Below are 20,411 nucleotides of genomic sequence, written 5' to 3' on the forward strand. Positions count from 1 at the left end.
CCTGATTTTTGCTGGTTGGTCTTAACCATTTAATGGGAGAAGTGCTGAGAAGGTTGGATGATAATAACTTAGTGAGCCTGCAATAAGCTTTAAGTAGCTAACGAGTGTTTTCAGAGCTGATTAACATTTGCCAATAAATTACTCAGTGTTGAGTAGACAAGACATGGAAGGGTTTGGTGTAAAATGGCAAGGTGGTCAGCATGAAACACTACAGCACAGAATCAGGCCCTTCAGCCCATCTAGTCAGGGCTGAATTATTATTTTGCCCAGTCCCATCTACCTGGACCTGGACCATAGCCCTCTGTATCCCTCCCATCCATGTACCTGTCCAGTCTTTTCTTAAATGTTATAATCAAACCAGTAACCACCATCTCCGCTGGCAGCTCGTTGCACCCTCCCCACCACCCTCTGTAAGAAGACATTCTCCCCAGTGCTCCCCTCAAACATTTCCCTTTCATCTGATTTTAGCTTCTCCCTCCCAAACTGGGGGGGGGGGGGGGTCCCTCACCATCAGCTCCCTCATCAACTCTGGTTTGGTGTTCAATACCTAATCCAGAATCGCCATTTCCCTCCTGAAGGCATTTGATAAATTCCTTCTCTTGGGACCCAGCACCAACCTTGTTTTTCCAATCCCCCTGCACGTTGAAATCCCGCATGCCCTTTCTGCTTGCCTTCTCTATCCCCCTCTGTATTTGGCACGCCACATCCTGGCGACTGTTTGGAGCGCTGTATACAACTCTCATTGGTGTCTTTTTACCCTTCGTTGCTTCGCTCCACCCACAGGGATTCTACATCTTCTGATCCACAATCCCACTGCTTGATGTGTGAAGAAATTCCCCCTAAACATTTCACCTTTCACCCTTAACCTATGTCCTCTTCTTGTCACCCAATCTCAGTGGGAAAAGCCGGTTTGCATTTACTCTGTCTGTATCCTTCAGAATTTTGTATATTTTTTTTCATTCTCCGTTTCTTAGAGGGCTTCCTCTGCCTTGTTGAGGAACAACAGAGGGATGCAAATAACACTTTGACCCATGAGCACCATGTCCAGAGAGACTTCGATAGATGAGGTCAAAGATGAGGCAAGTGAAATACAACGTCTGAAAGTGTCCGGTCGAGCACTTTGGGAGAAGGAATCAAAGGGTCAACTATTTGAGTGGGGAGAAAATTCAAAAATTCAGAGGTGCAAAGGGGCGTGGAATCCTCATGCAGGATCCCCAAAGGTTAACGTCCAGGTTGAGTCGGTAGTGAAGGTAAATGCAATGTTAGCGTCATATCTAGAAGGAAAGGATACAAGAGCAGGGATGGGATGTTGAGGCTTTATAAGGCCCTGGTGAGGCCCCACTTGGATACGGGGTACGGTTTTGGCTCATTTACGAAAGGATATGCTGGCACTGGACAATAAGTCCTGGAATGAAGGGATTACGATATGAGGAATGTTTGACGGGCCTTGAACTGTGAAAACACAATGCTGGAGAAACTCAGCATCTCATATGGTGTACTTTATATAACAAAGATAAAGGTATATAACCAACCTTTTGGGTTTGACCCCTTCAAGGAGTGGAAAAATGTTGGCAGGCGCCTGACTGCTTGGCGTGCAGAAGAATGGGAGGTATCCGAAGTATTTTGAATGTTGAAAGGCCTGGACAGAGTAGATGTGGCAAAGTTGTTTCCCATGGTCAGGGAGTCTAGGACAAGAGGGCTCAACTTCAGGATGGAAGGGCATCCATTTAAAGCAGATGAGGAGAAATTTCTTTAGCCAGAGGGTCGTGGATTTTGTTGCCACATCATTGGGGAAGTTTAAGGATGAGATTGATACGTCTCTAATCAGTCAGGGTATCAAGGGATCTGGGGAAAAGGCCAGAATTTGGAACTAGATGTGAGAACAGTTTAGCTCAGGGTGGAGTTGCAGAGCAGACTCGATGGGCCAAATGGCCTGCTTCTGTTCCTTTATCTTGTGAGATTAGTAGGCTAATTGCCCTTTTGGGTGAGTGAGGGGGAGAATCTGTGGGGGGGGGGGTGGGTTGGAGATGATGAGACTTTATAGTCATACATATCTGTTCAACGTACAGTTGCGCTGACAAACTCGCTGCAACCACACAGGTACATAAAATACCACAATGAGTATAAATTAAATACGAGAAGAGAAAAAAAGATTCTAACTATAAAAATGTCTTCACAGTTGAAGTTAATGCAGTAAGTGTTGTTATTCTGGTGTCGTTTATGGTCAATGTTAGGGGAGTATGGGGAGGGTCCAGAGCCTGGTCGCTGTTGGATTAAAATCTGTTCTTGAACCTAGAGGAACTGGTCTTCAGACTCCTGTACCTTCTGGCCGTAGGGAGCAGTGAGAAGAGGTTGTGACCAGGGGGATGGGGTCCTTAATGATGTCGGCTACCTTCTAGAGGCAGTGCCTCATGGAGACGTCTGCAGTGAGTGGGAGGTCGGAGCCTGTGACAGATTTGTGTTGGATTAGTGAGAGTGGGGATGTTGAAGATTAGCGCGGACTGCGTGGGTCTAAGGACCTGTCTCCAGGCTGTATCTCTGTATCTGACAGTCTGAAGACCTATCCACCCCTTCCCAACGTCCTCATCTTCCTTTAACCCATCCTGTCCAGTGCTTGGTGAAGTTCAGCATCAGATTTCGGACTGATTGTCAGAGGACATACATAACATCACACATAACCCTGAGATTCTTTTTCCCGTGGGTGAGGCAGAATTACCACTTTGGCCACTTGGTCTTCTTTGGCTTGGCTTCGCGGACGAAGATTTATGAAGGGGTAATGTCCACGTCAGCTGCAGGCTTGTTTGTGGCTGACAAGTCCGATGCGGGACAGGCAGACACAGTTGCAGTGGTTGCAAGGGAAAATTGGTTGGTTGGGGTTGGGTTTTGGGTTTTTCCTCCTTTGTCTTTTGACAGAGAGGTGGGCTCTGCGGTCTTCTTCAAAGGAGGTTGCTGCCCGCCAAACTGTGAGGCGCCAAGATGCACGGTTTGAGGCAATATCAGCCCACTGGCGACGGTTAATGTGGCAGGCACCAAGAGCTTTCTTTAGGCAGTCCTTGTACCTCTTCTTCGGTGCACCTCTGTCTCGGTGGCCAGTGGAGAGCTCGCTATATAACACAATCTTGGGAAAGCGATGGTCCTCCATTCTGGAGACGTGACCTACCCAGCGCAGTTGGATCTTCAGCAGCGTGGATTCGATGCTGTCGGCCTCTGCCATCTCGAGTAGTTCGATGTTGGAGATGAAGTCGCTCCGATGAATGTTGAGGATGGAGCGGAGACAACGCTGGTGGAAGCGTTCTAGGAGCCGTAGGTGATGCCGGTAAAGGACCCATGATTCGGAGCTGAACAGGAGTGTGGGTATGACAACAGCTCTATATACGCTAATCTTTGTGAGGTTTTTCAGTTGGTTGTTTTTCCAGACTCTTTTGTGTAGTCTTCCAAAGGCGCTATTTGCCTTGGCGAGTCTGTTGTCTATCTCATTGTCGATCCTTGCATCCGATGAAATGGTGCAGCCGAGATAGGTAAACTGGTTGACTGTTTTGAGAATTGTGTGCCCGATGGAGATGTCGGGGGGGGCTGGTAGTCATGGTGGGGAGCTGGCTGATGGAGGACCTCAGTTTTCTTCAGGCTGACTTCCAGGCTAAACATATTGGCAGTTTCCGCAAAACAGGATGTCAAGCGCTGAAGAGCTGGCTCTGAATGGGCAACTAAAGCGGCATCGTCTGCAAAGAGTAGTTCACGGACAAGTTGCTCTTGTGTCTTGGTGTGAGCTTGCAGGCGCCTCAGATTGAAGAGACTGCCATCCGTGCGGTACCGGATGTAAACAGCATCTTCATTGTTGAGGTCTTTCATGGCTTGTTTCAGCATCATGCTGAAGAAGATTGAAAAGAGGGTTTGTGCGAGGACGCAGCCTTGCTTCACGACTTATTGGTAGTGCAATAAAAAACTGTACACAGTGTTTACATGTAAACAAACACAGAACTTTAACAAAGGGAGGAAACAAAATCAATAAAGTGCACAAGTCAGAGTCCTTAAATGAGTCCCTGATTGAGTTTGTCGTTGAGGAGTCTGATGGTGGAGGGAGAGTAGCTGTTTCCGAACCTGGTGGTGCAAGTCTGGTGGCACCCAATCCTACTTCTTTTCTGGCCCGAGGTGGAGAGCTTCACGTGATGTGCACCTTGTCCCAAGCAAGTTGGGCCTCTCAAGAACCCCAGCCATGGTGGGTTCACATCGGGCCGCGCCCATGTGCCTCACTCCCCGAGGTCCCCTGTGGATGCATGCTCCCCTCCCCTCCCAGCCTCACTAACACCATGCACCTCTTGTTTACATTCTGTTCAAAAGCTCCTCTGAGATTACTTTGATGTTCCTGTCCAGCACAGAACATTGCTTCCTACGGAAAACAAACAAGTTTCTGAACCCAGAGCTGAGATTGCTGTGAAAATGATGGGAAACAGGCGGGTCAATCGGGAATAAATGCTCCAGGCAAGAGCCTGCTGGCTCCAACACAACAACATTCTCTGAACCTGACACCAAATTCCTCTCTCAAACACTTCATGGGAGAAAAATGTGAACACCACCTTGGGGCCACACCTCCCTCTGCCTGTGGACGGGGAAAGCCAAGCGCTGGGGAAACAGGCAGCCTCTGGGTGTTGAGACCCTGGTCGGAAGCAGTCATGCTCCTGATGTGGCCTCCTCTACACTGGAGACCAGACATAGACCAGGCTCCTGGACACTGTCCACTATGGTCATCCTGAACCTCCCCTCCCCTGCTCATTCCCATGCCGAATGATCCATCCTTGAGCTGCTCCACTGCAGCGAAACACAACTGGAAGAACAGCTCGTGTTCTGGCTGGGACATCACCATGCTGTGATGTGGACATTAACTTTCCCACTTGCATCCCTCCTACTCACCTGTACCCACCACCCCATCATCCTCCACCTCCCCATCACCCCTCCCCACCTCCCCATCACCCCTCCCCCCACCTCCCCATCACCCCTCACCTCCCCAACATCCCCCACCTCCCCATCAACCCTCCCCCCACCTCCCCATCACCCCTCATTTCCCCAACATCCCTCCCCCCACCTCCCCAACATCCTTCCCCCACCTCCCCATCATCCCCTACCTCCCCATCAATCCCCTATTACCCCTCCCCACTTCCCCATTATACCCCACCTCCCCATTGCTCCTCCCCATCACCCCTCTCCCCATCATCCCAATATCCCCTTCCTCCCCATCACCCCTCCCCCACCTGGTCCCACCTGTCCATTACATTTTAACATAAGAACTAGGAGTGGAGTTGGCCATTCAGCCCATCGAGTAGCTCTGGCATAGCTGATCTGATGATTGGCTCATCTCCACCTACCTTCCTTTTCCCATGTCCCTTAATTCCCTGACTATGTAAAAATCTACCCAACCTTGTCTTAAATATTATTTACTGAGGTCACCTCCACTGCTTCAATGGGCAGTGAATTCCACAATTCCCCACCCTCCTCATCTCTGGCCTAAATCTACTCCCCTGAATCTTGAGGCCATGTCCCCTTGTTCTGGTCTCCCCAATCAGTGTCCAGGAGCCTGGTCTATGTCTGGTCTCCAGTGTAGAGGAGGCCACATCAGGAGAACCGACTGCTCTCGACCAGAGTCTCAACCCGACTTTACCTCCTCAGAGGGTCCTGGAAACAACTTATCTCCCTCTGTCTTGTCTGTGCCTTTCATAATGTTTTCCATTTCTATAAGATCCCCTCTTATTCTTCCAAATTCCAGTGAGTACAGACGCAGGTGACTCAAATCTCTCCTCATAGACTAGCCCCCTCATCCCTGGAATCAACCCTCTGCACCAGTACGTAAGGAGACCAGAAAGTAGTGAAACACAAAAATCTGCAGACGCTGTGAATGCAGTAAAAACAGAGATGCTGGAGGAACTTGGCCAATCTCACAGCGCCCAAGGGAGGTAAAGATAAAGATGAAACTGTTGTCATAATACAACTTATTGATTAATCAAACCTCCCCGCGATAAATTTGATATATTCCTAGTTTGGTCCCAACCAAAACTGATCATCTTTCCCCACAGTTTGCTGGCTGACTTGCTAATCCCTCCATAAGACCTAGGAGCAGAAGCAGGCCATTCGATCCATCGGGTCTGTCCCGCCATTCTATCATGAGCTGATCCATTCTCCCACTTAACCCCACTGCCTGGCCTTCTCCCCATAACCTTTGATAGCCTGACTATTCAGATACCTATCCATTTCTGCCTTGAATCCACACAATGACCTGGCCCCCACAGCAGATTCCAGAGGTTCACCACTCTCTGGCGAAGAAAATTTCTCCATATCTCTGTTTTAAACGGGCTCCCTTCAACCCTGAAGCCGTGCCCTCTTGTACTGGACTCCCCTACCATGGGGAACAACTTCAGTACATCTACTCTGTCCAGGTCTTTCGACATTCAAAATGCTTCTGTGAGGTCTCCCCTCATTCTTCTGATCTCCAAAGAGTCCAGTCCAAGAGCCGTCAAATCTTCTTCATCTGCTAATCCCTTCATTCCAGGAATTATTCTCGTGAGTAAAGCATCTCCTTCGTTCAGGTTCCAGCGCCTGCAGTGTTGGTGGTGTTCTCTTGTTTGCTGATGCTCATTAAGGGTGGAGGGTCTTCTCTCCTGACCTGGTCTGGCTTGAATGTGGACCTCAGACCTTCCCATGTACCTGCCCTCCGAGCTCCTCCAGTGCATGTTTCAGTCCAGGGGTGGTTAAGGCTGGACAATAAATGTTGGCTTATCTTGCCTTTCCCATTACTTTTGGACTTTATTGATTTTTTTCCTCTCTATTCCAGTCGACTCGCTTATATAATTCTTTATCTGTTTACGTGTGGACCTTTTTTCTTTGCATTACCAGTAAGCGGTAATTCTTCCTGGCCTGCAGGGAAAAGAATCTCAGGGTTCTCATCTGATTGTACAAGAACAACCCAATGAAACAGCGTTCTCCGGTCCTCGGTACAAAACATGCAGACACTCAACCAGACATTACACACAAACAGGATAAATATTTCATCTGTACGAATAAATAATGTTTCATGAATATGAGGGTCTCGGAGGGTGAGTGTGAGCAGTTCCTTTGGTCGTTCAGCGTTCTCCCTGCCCGTGAAAAGAAGCTGATCCTCGGTCTGGTGGCACTGGCCCTGATCCTCCTGATAGAGAGGCAGGTTAGAGAAAAGGAGACCTTGGGATAGATGGGGAGGGATTGGACCAACAGAAATCGGAGAAGTCGATGCTATCTGGTTGGAGGGGGCCCAGTCAGGAGATGAGGTGTTGTTCCTCCAACCTGTGGGTGGTCCCAGCCTTGCTGTGCATGAGACCATGGACAGACAGGTCAGTGCGGGGAATGGGGTGCGGTATTGGAATGGGTGGCCACTGGGAGATCCACAGTGACTGGCGTCTTTAATGTTTCACCTCATTCTCCTAGGGAGTTTGTAGAGCAGCACCCTTGGGTGCCTGTGGACATGGATGTAAATCAGTTTGGACCTGTGTATGTGCTCCCTCTGATGCGACTGTGTTGACATCAGAAGGGTTTGAAGGGATCTGTGTGCATTTGGGTAGTGTACATGTTCTGCGCCTCCACGTCCCTGCCCTTGCCAACTGCAACAGGAATGAATTTCAAAGCATGAGCCAGGTTTCGGAAGGAAATGCATGTTAAGGACCCACTTGGGAGGGTGGAACGAAACTTCCTCTGCACTTGTTGAGTTTAACAACATCAGCACATCGGCACGAGCTCTCGCCCAGTCACCATGCAGACACGGACAAACTTGGCCGAGCCCTTCACTTGCCAGGTAACTGGTTTTGTTTCTCTTTTTGGAAAGTTAATTGCATCTCGTTTCCCAAAAGTGGAGAGCAGCCTGAGGACTATTTCCCCCCCTGGCACCATGCCACCTCCTAATTGATGTGCAGTCTTGAAGTGGATGTCAGCAGGAACCACAAGATCCAGAGGACGAGACTTTATAGGGCACTGGCCAGTCCTCACGGAGACTGAGTACAGTTTTGGCACCTTATTTGAGAAAAGACTTGCTGGCGTTGGAGAGGATTCAGAGAAGATTTACTGGAATGATACCAGGAATGAAAAGGTTAACAGATGAGCAATGCTTGTCAGTCTGTACTCCTTGGAGTACGGAGGGTGGGGGGGGGGGATTCATAGAGGCATTTTGAACGCTGAAAGTCCTGGACAGAGTTGAATTAGATGTAGCAAGGAGGTTTCCCGTGGTAGGGAAATCTAGGACAAGAGGGTAAAAGGGTGTCAATTTAAAAGAGAGATGCAGAAAACTTCCTTTAGTCAGAGGGTCGTGAGTCTGTGGAGCTTGTTGCCACGGGTGGCTGTGGAAGGGAGGTCGTATTTAAGGCAGAGATTGACAGGTATTTGAATAGTCAGGGCATCAAGGGTATGGAGAGAAAGCCAGGGAGTGGGAGGGTGGATCAGCTCATATGGGCTGATTGGCCTCCATCCGCTCCTACATCTTGTGATCACAGGGACAGTGGCTGGCTTCAGACTTCCAGTGCTTGGCGTTCAGCAGTACGTGGTTGTCGATGACGGCACGCCCTCCTTCCAACTTCCAGTTGCTCCTGCATCCCGTTCACAGGACCCCCACTGTTGTCTCCCAGACCCTGTTCACCACCCTGCTCCTGGCAGACGTTAGTTAGTCTGTGAGGAGCCCAATCTCACAGGTGTAAAACAAACGTCTGCAGACTCCATGGTTGAAGTAAAAACACAAAGCTGGAGAAACTCAGCAGGTCAGACAGGGTCCTTTCTAGCGCGACGATAAATGTACATCCCTGAATGTTGGCCTCTTTGCTATATAACGTGCACAGTTTGACCTGCTGAATTTCTCCTGCATTGTGTTTTTAAATTCAATCTCACAGGTGTCCACAACCAAGCTGAGCTCTCTGGGCACAGGATATAGAACATTAAGCACCGTACAGTCCCTTCAGTCCATGAGGTTGTGCAGTCCTATATATACCTTTTTAAAAATAACTAAATCTTCTCCACCTCATAACCTTCTATTTCCATCCATGTGTCTGTCTAAGAGTCTCTTAAATGCCCCTATTGATCCAATCTCCACCACCATCCCCTGGCAAGGAATCTCAGGCACCCACAACTCTGTGTAAAAACCTTAACGTCTCCCCTAAACTTCCCTCCCTTCACTTTGTACACACATCCTCTAGTGTTTGCTGATCCTACCCTGGGAAACCTATTTCTGCCTCTCAAATCTTGTCGACCTCTATCAAATCCCCTCTCATCCTTCTACGCTCCAAAGAGAAAAGTCCCAGCTTTGATAACCTTGCCTCATTAAGACTTGTTTCCCAATCAAGGCTACGTCCTGGTAAATCTCCTCTGCCCCCTCTCCACAGCTTCCACATCCTTCTGGTAATGAGGTGACCAGAAATGAACACAATATTCCACTGAGCGGCGCAAGGGCGGCTTCTTCCCCTCCGCCGTCAGACTCCTGAATAATCAATGAACCACAGACACGGCCTCACTTTTTGTGCACTAGTGTTTTACTTTTTTACAGTAACGTTGTAAGGTGGTTCTAATCTGAAGGTTTGCACCACGACGCTGCTGCAAAACCACAAATTCCATAACTTGTTCATGACGATAAATCCTGATTCTGATTGTGAAATGTGGTCTCACCTGCTGCAATGTCACCTTGTGTCTCCTGAACACGATCCCCCGATTAATGAAGTCCAGAATTCCATGGGCACTTTGATGTCAACATTTATTTGCTGTCTTCAAGCTGCTCCTTTTACCGCAGCAGAAGAGACCAGAAGTGATTGTAGGGGGCCTCTGGTGGCGATCTATCAGCTGAGGAAGGGCTTCAGTCAGATACAACCTCTAATCTCCATCCTCAGCATCTCTCTCTCTCTCCCCACACACACCCTTTCTTTCTCCATCTCACTCACTCCCTGTCCATTTCGACCCTCTCCATTTTTTTCCATCTCCTGTTCTCTCTTTCACGTCATCCTCTACACCCTCTCTCCTCCTCTCTCTCTTTCTCTCCATCTCCTTTTCTCTCTCTATCTCTAGCTCCCTCCTCTACCCCCACTCTCTCCCTTTCTTTCCCTCTTCTCTCTTGCCTCCACCCCCCTCTCAACTTCTCTCTTTCTTTCCACCTCTCTCTCTCTCTCTCTCTCTCGCTCTCTGTTTATCACCAGTCTTTGTGCAACTTCCTTTGCAAAAGATGCTGGAAATGTGAAGTAAAAATATGAACGAGTGGGGATGCCCCTCAGTCAGCACATGTAGAGAGAGGCCGAGTTGGCCCTTCAGGTCGATGACCTGTTCTTTATCCTTTCTGATATTAATTTTCAGACACCTGGATGGCACAGGGAAGGCCAGCATTTATTTCCCAACTGCCCCCGAGAGGGTGGGCCGCTGCAGTCCTGGTGAAGGGGCTGGTGGGGAGGAAGGTCCAGTCTCGGTGACGAGGAAGGAATGCTGGGTGGTTTGAGGTGGTGGCGGCGGCGGGGCTGGGAGGGGAATGGAGAGAGGTGGCCACCCTCTACGTCCAGTGATGCTGTGTGATCTGCTGAGTTTCCCCCACCATGTTTGTGCCGTACCTTCTGCCCTTCTCACTGATCAGGGCCTTCCCCTCTGCTTCCCTGAGACCCTCAGAGGCTGGACAGTCACTCAGTTCCCAGTGAAGGGCAGTCCGTGTTGACACACCTTGGCCTGTGGACATAACTACTGGTAGAAACACAGAGGAAGAACCTTGAAGAAGGGCTTGAGCCCAAAACGTTAGCTTTACCTCCTCTGGACGCTGCGAGACCACCTGAGTTTCTCTGGCATCTGTGTGTTTAATGACAATCACAGCATCTGCGGACCCTCTGTGTTTCACTACATACCTGCATGTGAACGAGAGAATGGGGAAACGATGTGAGGCCGCCAAGTTACTAGGCCATGGGCAGGTTGGGTCCTATCCCAAGCAGGGTTCAGTCTATAGTGGGCTGTCGACGCTGAACATGCAGATTTTCTGAGCAAGTGAAGGTGTTGGAGTGCTCTATCAACCAACTCTTCTGACACAACGCCGGCATCAGATGAGATCATCTCATGCGGGGGATTGCTGGCCTTGACCCCTAGTACAATCTCCAGCATCTGCAGACGCCGGTGTTGAGATCAGCCAAGTGTGAAACAGGCATTTGCATTGCAGGCCCTTCCGGTTAAAGGTAGAACAGACCTAACGCTGGGGACAGACCCTCGCAAGTGTGAAAGCATTCAGTGTCCCGGTTAGGAGTGGTCTAGTGTGAAAGGCCAAACCTCCCCATTCCTATGAATAATAGCACACAAAGTATCCTTTGGATCACCCTCGCAAAGACCAAGAGATGCGATTGTTACTGACTTTGCAGCATCGTTCTTGGCCACGTGGATACAGATAGATGCCAGAGATTTAACGTGTCCTCTTGACCCAGGTTCAATCCCCCCTCCCCCCCAGTGCTGTCTATTGGAGTTTGCAAGTTTGCCCTGTGTCCATTTCTCCTGAGGGTTCCAGTTTCTGCCCACAATCCACAGAGGTGTGGTTAGCTGGTCACTGTGAATGGTTCCCCATGTGTGGGTGAGGGGGAAGCATATGGGGAGGGGAGTTGGTGGGAATGTGGGGGGGGGGGGCGAATGAATTAGGTAAAAACACAGTGTCCTTTATATAGATGCAGAACCGACATTTCGGGCTTGAGCCCTTCAGCAAGGTAGGAGCAAAATGTCGGCAGGGACCCAAACAGAAATTCAAATGTTGCTCCTCTAATTTAAGGAATTAAATTGGTTTAATGCTGCCTAATGTCTGATGGGGCCAGGTTCGCAGAGCTGGGACTTTTCTCTTTGAGCGTAGAAGGATGAGAGGAGACTGGATCGAGGTCGACATGATTCTGAGAGGCAGAGATAGGGTGGACGGGCAGCACCTGTTTCCCAGGCTGACAGCAGCAAATACCAGAGGACATTTGAACAAGGTGAGGGGAGGAAAGGTTAGGGGAGACATCAGGGTTGTTTTCTTCACACAGGAGCGGTGGGGGCCTGGAATGCCTTGCCAGTGATAGTGGTGGAGGCTGGAATAATAGGGGCATTTAAGAGACTTTTAGACAGGGACACAGATTTCAGAAAAATCTTGAGGGTTATGGCTGAGGGAGTGGAGGGCTAGATAGTTGCAGAGTGGATTCACATGGGTTGGCACAACATCGTGGGCTGAAGGGCCTGTACTGTGCTGGAATATTCCACGTGGTTCATAAGTGAAACACAAAAGTCTGCAGACGCTGTGATTGCAGTAAAATCACAGATGCTGGAGGATCTCAGCCGGTCTCACAGTGTCCACAGGAGGTAAAGATAAGCCTCTTTCACACTTGCATCCTGGTAAATCAGCCGTTTAGTGACCCGTGATAGGAATGGGGAGGTTTGGCCTTTCACACTAGACCACTCCTAACCGGGACACTGAATGCTTTCACACTTGCGAGGGTCTGTCCCCAGCGTTAGGTCTGTTCTACCTTTAACCGGAAGGGCCTGCAATGCAAATGCCTGTTTCACACTTGGCTGATCTCAACCTCGGCGTCTGCAGGTGCTGGAGATTGTACTAGGGGTCAAGGAAAGCAATCCCCCGCATGAGATGATCTCATCTGATGCCGGCGTTGAGCAGACTTTGCTTTCACACTTGCCACTTTAAGGACCGAATGGCATTCAATTCCTGGCAAGTGTGAAAGGGGCTACAGATGGTATAACTTGTCACCTCCACTCCTCGATCCTCACTGCCACAGGTCGCACACACCTCAGGAAATTCCAAAATCTCCCTCAGGGGCAGTTTAATAGTACCTGTTGGTCTCATATACAGGTCCCTACCATTACTGCTCTCTGTACTCTCCTCTCTCCTCTGTCCAGAGTTTTACATCCTCGTTCTCTTCATTCTCCCACTCTCCCCTACAGACACCCATGTGTGGATTCAACCTTCGTCACACTGATTAATGTCTGAACGATGTTCATGCTGCTTTTCAGGGCCTTATAAGTCCTACAGTAATGCACCAGTTCCCGTCTTCACCTTGGACCGAAACCAGGCTGCCCAGCTTCTGGATCACAGACAAACACTGATCCAGACAGAAATAATTCCCGCAGAAATTTAACCAGAAGCAAACACTGACTCTGTACAGGTATACAGTGACCTCCCCCACCCCAATACACAGTGACCCCCCAATACACAGTGACCCCCCGAATACACAGTGACCCCAATGCATAGTGACCCCCAATACATAATGACCCCACCCTGAATACACAGAAACACCACTCTGAATACACAGTGACTCCCCCAATACACAGTGACCCCACCCTGAATACGCAGTGACCACACCAATAGATAGTGACCCCTGAATAGACAGTGAACCCCCCCCCCCTCAATAGACAGTGAACCCTCGCTGATGGGCAGTCAGAAGATTGGCAGATCCTTTTGTGTTGGCCTCTAAGACACTAAGGCTACAGACAGAATGGTCTCCCAAATCTTCCTGCTCTCCATCACAGAGGTCTTAGACAACAGCACAGAGAATGTCTGGACCAGCCAATTACTCTGGGGGAGTTGACGGACTCCATCCATTCATTTAGGTCAAGCTACCAGCTGAGTTGTTCACAGCTGTATGGGGCATGGGGTGGGGGAGGGGGTGGGGGGGTGTGGGGTGGGGGAGGGGGTGGGGGGTGGGGTTGGGGGGGTGGGGTGGGTGGGCCAAGACCTGTTGGAAGGATACAACGCTATGCTCCTAGCAGGAAGCATATCAGACTCCATGAGGAAGGGCATCACCTCATCTTCAAACAGAGGTGGACATCAGTAATTGGTGACCCATTCAAAGGTGACATTTTGAGAGTGCAGATTGTATGTTCCTGTCAGGATTAAAGGCAAGACTCGCAGGCAGAGGGAACCTTGGTTTTCGAGGGATATTGGGGATCTGGCTTGGAAGAAGAGAAGTGCATAACAGGTATAGGACACATTGAGCTTATGAGGTTCTTGAGGAGTATAAAAATGCAAGAAATACCTCGAGAGAAATCAGGAAGGGTAAAAGAAGACACGAGGTTGCTTTGGCAGAGAATGTGAAGGAAAATCCTAAGGGTTTTGACAGGTACTTTAAGAACAAAAGGGTAATAAGGGACAAAATTGGTCCCCTTGAAGATCAGAGATGGGGGAGATCGGAAATGTTTTGTTTTCATCAGTGTTCACTTAGGACACGGGCACAGAGTCGTGGGAAGGAAGGAAAACAAGCACCGAGGTCATGGAACCTGTACAGATTAAAGAGGAGCAAGGTCTTGCTGTCTTAAAGCAAACAAGACAGGGCCTTACAAGATATTCCCTCGAGCCTTGAGGGAGGCTGGTATAGAAATTGCAGGGACTCTGGCAGAAATTTTTAAAATGTCCTTATCCATGGGTGAGGTGCCGGAGGATTGGAAGGTAGTTCACAATGTTCTGTTGTTTAAAAAAGGCTCCAAAAGTAACCCTGAAATTTAGACCAGTGAGCCTGATGTCAGTAGCATGTAAATTATCGGAGGGTATTCTAAGAGATAGGATATACAATTATTTGGATAGCTTTGTGCGTGGTAGGTCATGCTTAACCAATATTGTAGAGTTTTCGAGGAGGTTACCAGGAAAGCTGATGGAGGAAAGTCTGTGGATGTTGTCTACATGGACTTTAGTGAGGCCTTTGATCAGGTCCTGCATGTGAGGTTAGTCAGGAAGGTTCAGACACTGAATATTCATGGTGAAGTAGTGAAGCTGGACGGGAGAAGCCAGAGAGTAGTGATGGATGATGCTTCTCAGATTGGAGGCCTGTGATTAGTGGTGTGCCTTAGGGATCGGTGCTGGGACCATTGTTGTTTGTCATTTATATCAATGATCTGGATGATAATGTGGGAAACTGGATCAGCAAGTTTGCAGATGACACTAAGATTGGAGACGTGGTGGACAGTGAGGAAGGTTTTCAAAGGTTGCAGAGGGATCTGGACCAGCTGGAAAAATGGGCTGGAAAATGGCCGATGGAGTTTAATGCAGACAAGTGTGAGGTGTTGCATTTCGGAAGGAAAAACCAAGAAAGGACGTACACGGTGAATGGTCGGGCGCTGAGGAGTGCGGTAGAACAGAGGGATCTGGGGATAGATACATAATTCCCTGAAAGTGGCGTCACAGGTGGACAGGGTTGTAAAGATAGATTTTGGCATCTTGGCCTTCATAAATCAAAATATTGAGTAGAGGAGTTGGGATGTTATGGTAAAATTGTATAAGACATTGGTGAGGCCAAATTTGGAGTATTGTGTGCAGTTTTGGTCACCGAACTACAGGAAATATATCAATAAGATAGAAAGAGGCAGCGAAGATTTATTAGGATGTTGCCCGGACTTCAGGGAACTGAGTTACAGGGAAAGGTTAAATAGGTTAGGACTTTATTCCCTGGAGTGAAGAAGAATGAGGGGAGATTTGATCGAGGCATTTAAAATTATGAAGGGGAGAGACAGAGTAAATGTAGGTCGGCTTTTTCCACTGAGGGTCGGTGAGATACAAACCAGAGGACAAGGGTTAAGGGTGAAAGGGGAAAGTTTAGAGGGAACATGAGGGGGAACATCTTCACACAGAGAGTGGTGGGGGTGTGGAATGAGCTGCCAGATGAAGTGGTGAATTTGGGTTCAATTTTAATATTTAGGAAGAATTTGGACAGGTACATGGATGGGAGGGGTATGCAGGGCTATGGACTGGTCAGTGGGACAAGACAGAAAAATGGTTCAATACAGACTAGAAGGGCCGAAGTGACCTGTTTCTGTGCGAAAGTGTTCTATGGTTCTCCAGTTCTGTATTATTGTTAAATGTTGACTACAAAATCCTGTCTAAGGCCATCACCATTCAAGCTAAGTCTGCCCTGGGGCAGATGATCTACACAGACCAAACCTGCATGGTTCTGTCCCATTCCCTTACTGCCATGTTTGTCCATGGTCTCATGCACGGCCAGACTGAGACCACCCACAAATTGGAGGAATCACACCTCATCTTCCAACTGGGCACCCTCCATTAATATCAAGTTCTCTGGCTTCCGTTAAAACTTCCCCACATCTTCCCTCCTGCCCCATTTCCTCTAGCTCTTTCTCTCATCCCTTTTCCTTCTGCCAATCTCACCATTCTTATCGTATCCAATTCACCTTTTGTCTGGACTTCTCCCCCTCCCATTCTTCCCCCCCTTCACTCCTAGTCTTTCATTCAGACACCTGCCTGCATTTTGTTTATACCTTGAAGAAGGGCCAGGCCCAAAGGTTGGTGATACTCCTTTACCTCCCATGGACACTGAGAGACTGGGTGAGTTCCTCCAGCCTTTCTATATCTTTACTACAGTCATCGTGGCTGCAGACTTTCATATGTTTCCCCATGGTTCAGGGCAGGGAGATCTCTGGCAGCTTTGTGTTGCTCAGGGATATCACCACCTATATCAGGACAGGGGTGTAGACACCTGCCTTGTCAGCTTAGTCCAATAGAAGGCCTTTGACTGGATATCACACATGTACATGATGGATGTGCTCTCCAAAATGGGCCTTGGGGAGGGAATCCAGAATTGGATTGAAATCCAATGACTCTGTAGTTGTAGTGCAGTCCAAATCAATGGCTGGGAATCAGATAGCATCTCCATGAAGTCTGGAGTCAGGCAGGATTGCCAGCTCTCTCCAGTCTTATTTGTGTGCTGCAGAGACCCCTTTGCCGAATCCATCAGGAAGGATGAGGGCGTAAGAGGAGCGACGTTGACAGGCAGTGGAGGCATTCGGGCCAAGGCCTCCCTGTACGTGGTTCTGTTTGGACACATGACCAGTCCACAGACACATTGGCCATTTTGAGTCCTCATGGGGCTCCAAGATAAACCAGAATGCTCTTCGGTAACTGTCCCAATGGTTCCCCAGCCCCTTCACAGTCAGATCTGACTACCTGAAGGCGCTGGCGATCTGGTTTGGAGAGGCTGAGGCGTGCAACAGGAATTGGTCAGAGCGGATCGCAAAGGTCCACCAGAAATTGGACCTGAACCCTCACCCTGAATAAACAGTGACTGTGTAGATTTCTTAGGCTGAATTCAGCAGAAGGACCAGTTCCCTCAGCTCTCCTCACCTTCCACCTGGGCCTCTGCCAATCACCTTCCTCCCTCCCTTTCCCTGGGGCCTCTCTCAGCACTAGCCAGGGGTGCAGGGCTAATTTTGTAGATGAAGGAGCTCACCAAAAACAACAACAAGGAGGACTCACGAGGCCTGACCTTGGTGGTTTCCATGTGCTACTTGGCATTGTATAATTGAGAGCGTTGAGGAATTTAATCATATGACAAAGTGTTGCACAATTACGCTCATTATCATAAAATATAATTATCAACAAGTAAAGAAAAAGGCAGCCATCATTTATTTTTACCAATTTGAAACTAACCATCTAAGGCCACCAATGAGAAGTTTCACAATAATTTCCACAAAGGGTCAGGCGTAATACGCTTCTGGTGGGTCTGAAGCCTGGTGTCACCTGCTGATCTGTCGCAGACGGGTCAGGGTCCCAGTGAACGAGAGGAGGGTCCGTGTCGTTTAACAAACAGAAGTGCTGATACATGATTTTTGAGAATTCTTGAGTGTGTTGTTATTACTAAGTTCATGAGACTGAATCCTCTCTCACACTTAGCACCACTGATAGGAATAACTTGTGGAACAGCTCAGTAATGGGCAGAAATCTTGGGAGAAGTAGCGTCCACGACCCTCCACATAATCTCTGAAGGCATTTATTACAGAGGAAGAAGAAAGCTTCAACCTCTTACGGAGAGATGAGATTTCAGCTTCTCCGTAACTGGGCGGTATTTCAGCAGACCTGTCGCCTTGATCAAGGACACACCTTTCATTTAGCAGGGATTTAGACCACCGCCAGTGGGCTGATCTCGCCTCAAACCGTGCATCTTGGCGCCTCACAGTTTGGCGGGCAGCAACCTCCTTTGAAGAAGACCGCAGAGCCCACCTCACTGACAAAAGGCAAAGGAGGAAAAACCCAACACCCAACCCCAACCCACCAATTTTCCCCTGCAGCCGCTGCAACCGTGTCTGCCTGTCCCGCATCGGACTTGTCAGCCACAAACGAGCCTGCAGCTGACGTGGACTTTTTACCCCCTCCATAAATCTTCGTCCGCGAAGCCAAGCCAAAGAGAAGAGAGACATACTTCAAGGCTCAGAAGTTTGAGAACCTTTCAAGGATGTTGTCGTGAGCGTACGGAGCTGCAAATTGTTTCTAAGACTAGTAATTAAAGGAGACAATTGTGTTGCTTGTTGCGGTCATTTCTCCAAACTTTCTCTTTACAACGGCCTCTTGAGCTTGCAGAGTTTTGGTCCCAGGTTCCCCTTTCTGTCCGTGCAGTGATCTGTTGCTCCATTGGATCACTTTGTCTGCCATAAACAATCGTAGTAGTGTGTTTCTGTAAACAATCTGACAGTGAACCAAGTTCATGTAATGTGTCATGGAAGACAGTCTTTTCAACAGACCTTCATCAGTTTTTCTGTCCCTCCCAGATCTCATTTCATCCTTCTTGCTTTTTCAAAATGAAATCACGGTGCTTTCTAATTTTTCCGCATTGCTGGAACTGTTCGGAACGAGCCAGCTACCCTCCTGGTGCCCAGAACACGGCCTGTGTTGCAAATTGTTGCTCTCGTGGAGAGGCACATTCGGACAGTTCCTTTTGATTGAGAGGTGACCTACTGTAAACAGAGTACAATTTGTCCAGGAATGATCGAAAATGTTTAATTCCGCGAACTTCTCTCACCCCCATGTTCTAATCTGTGATTAAGACAGAGCCAGGTTATCACATCATTGAGAACTGTAGCAACACCTAACATGACACCAAGTATCACACTCGCCCCACCACTGGCAAATGCTACAAGGTTCTGTTTCAAGCAAAAGTCATCAAACCCATGGCTATTGAAACAGTTCAACAGATGCTTAGGAATAGTTGCAGCTTTCCATTCAGATTGAAAAACATAAAATGGGGATCACCTTCCTTCTCTCGTTCACACTTCAAATAGACTTAATGCTCAGGCTTGTTGATTCATCAATAAGAACAGAAATGTTGCCATTTATCGCTCGATGTGCTGGGAAATGTTCTTTTCCATATTAATGGCTGTGCGATTAATTATCTCTGTAGCGCTAGTGCGGGAACCATTTCTACTGGCAACACCATGTTTGTTTTGAAGTTCCAGTAAGGCAAAGTGATCAGAGTGGGGTCTGTCACGCGGAGCTTCAATAACGTGCAGAAAGAAACATTGAATAAGTTGCCTTTTGATGCAAAGCATTCGTGGTGTCACATACTTCTCCAAGAGCATCTTCAGCAGCTCTAAGTTCAACATGTAGAGGCAACAGTGCGAGCTTTTCATAGTTTGTGATCAACAAAGAGACTTCCAGCGTGAACTTCGATCAGCTCCGTAACAGGATCCTTGGTACGTCTATCCTTCATTCGACAGCCTCAAACCCTTCAAAGTGAAAAGAGTCAGATTGTTATGTTTGCACACACTTTACAGCCAAGTTCCTCATCCTTGAAGTCTAAACAGGGATAAGTTTCCTTATTCTTCCTCATTTCTTCAGTCCAAACACCTGAACGGGGATACAAGCCTGACTTCGAAGACCATCACTTTCAAAACTGCATTTAAACCTGGTTCGAAAAGGGAAACTTTTACTTTTCCCACTATCAATCTCTCGTATGTTATTCTTGTTACACCCCTCAGCTTGTTTACAAAAGGAAGCAGTTAACGCTGTTTGCTGAGAACCCATAGCATTGTTAGTGAGGAAAAAATGACTTCCGTATAAGCGAGTAATCACGGACCACCATCCACCACAGAAGTAGCCTGAGTAACGTGACTGAATCAGGCCCCGCAGCATTAGCGGTATTCCTAAACAGGTGCCTGTATAAAAACAACAGAAATGAAGCAAAACGGTTTTTCACTTTTAGCCGCTAAATTAGAACCAAGTAATCAAGGATGAAAAAAAATGTCTAATGAACTATTATTGTCCCTGCCCCAGCCCCCGGCTGTCCCGGCCCCTACTTCCCCAGCTTCTGTTTCCCTGGTCCCCCCCGCCTGCCGCTGCCATGGGCTTCCCTGGCCCCTGCCTGTCCCAGCCATGGGCTTCCCTGCTCCCCCCGCCTGTCCTGCCCACGGGCTTCCCTGCTCCCCCCTCCTGTCCCAGCCACAGACTTCCATGGTCCCCCCGCCTGTCCCACCCACGGGCTTCCCTGCTCCCCCCGCCTGTCCCGGCCACGGACTTCCCTGCTCCCCCATGCTTGTCCTGGCCATGGGCTTCCCTGCTCCCCCCATCTGTCCCATCTCCAGATCTTGAGTACGGTGTCTCACTTTCTCTCTTTCACTCCACTGTTTCTCTAACTAACTTTTTTGTTGTTTCC

The 20,411-nt window shown here is 48.6% G+C and overlaps 1 protein-coding gene across 9 annotated transcripts in view; it reads left to right on the forward strand.

The window, feature by feature from the left end:
• LOC138762308 (tensin-1-like) overlaps nucleotides 1–20,411 on the forward strand; it is a 182,173-nt gene that overhangs the window by 99,791 nt on the left and 61,971 nt on the right. Inside the window, exon 1 of one of the 9 annotated variants that reach the window (XR_011356876.1) lies at nucleotides 7,726–7,813. The exons of the other annotated variants lie outside the window; for them this stretch is intronic. The gene's annotated coding sequence lies outside the window, so the exon portion shown is untranslated. Of the gene's footprint in view, nucleotides 1–7,725; nucleotides 7,814–20,411 lie in introns of those variants that run through there. 9 annotated transcript variants of the gene reach the window in all.

This window comes from Narcine bancroftii, chromosome 4 (genome assembly GCF_036971445.1).
Source record: "Narcine bancroftii isolate sNarBan1 chromosome 4, sNarBan1.hap1, whole genome shotgun sequence".
NCBI lineage: Eukaryota > Metazoa > Chordata > Chondrichthyes > Torpediniformes > Narcinidae > Narcine > Narcine bancroftii.